Consider the following 245-nt stretch of genomic DNA (forward strand, 5'->3'; position numbering starts at 1 on the left):
TATCGCCTACATTTATTTCCACCTTAGTTACCTACATATAACATAATTAGTATAATTACAGAATCTATAGGGTACTCTCTATTCTATTCGGTTAGAAGTTTTAAGATGTCCAGAAGTTATGAACCATTTTTATAGCTCGTGGGCGTGAGCGTTTTATTTATAAAAGCGGCGCGGCCCGCTCACGCGCCTGCCGCAAAACGCGCCTGTGTGACGGAACATTTAAGGATCATTCGGACACCATAAAA

Source organism: Cydia splendana, chromosome 12 (genome assembly GCF_910591565.1).
Source record: "Cydia splendana chromosome 12, ilCydSple1.2, whole genome shotgun sequence".
In the NCBI taxonomy this organism is placed as follows: domain Eukaryota; kingdom Metazoa; phylum Arthropoda; class Insecta; order Lepidoptera; family Tortricidae; genus Cydia; species Cydia splendana.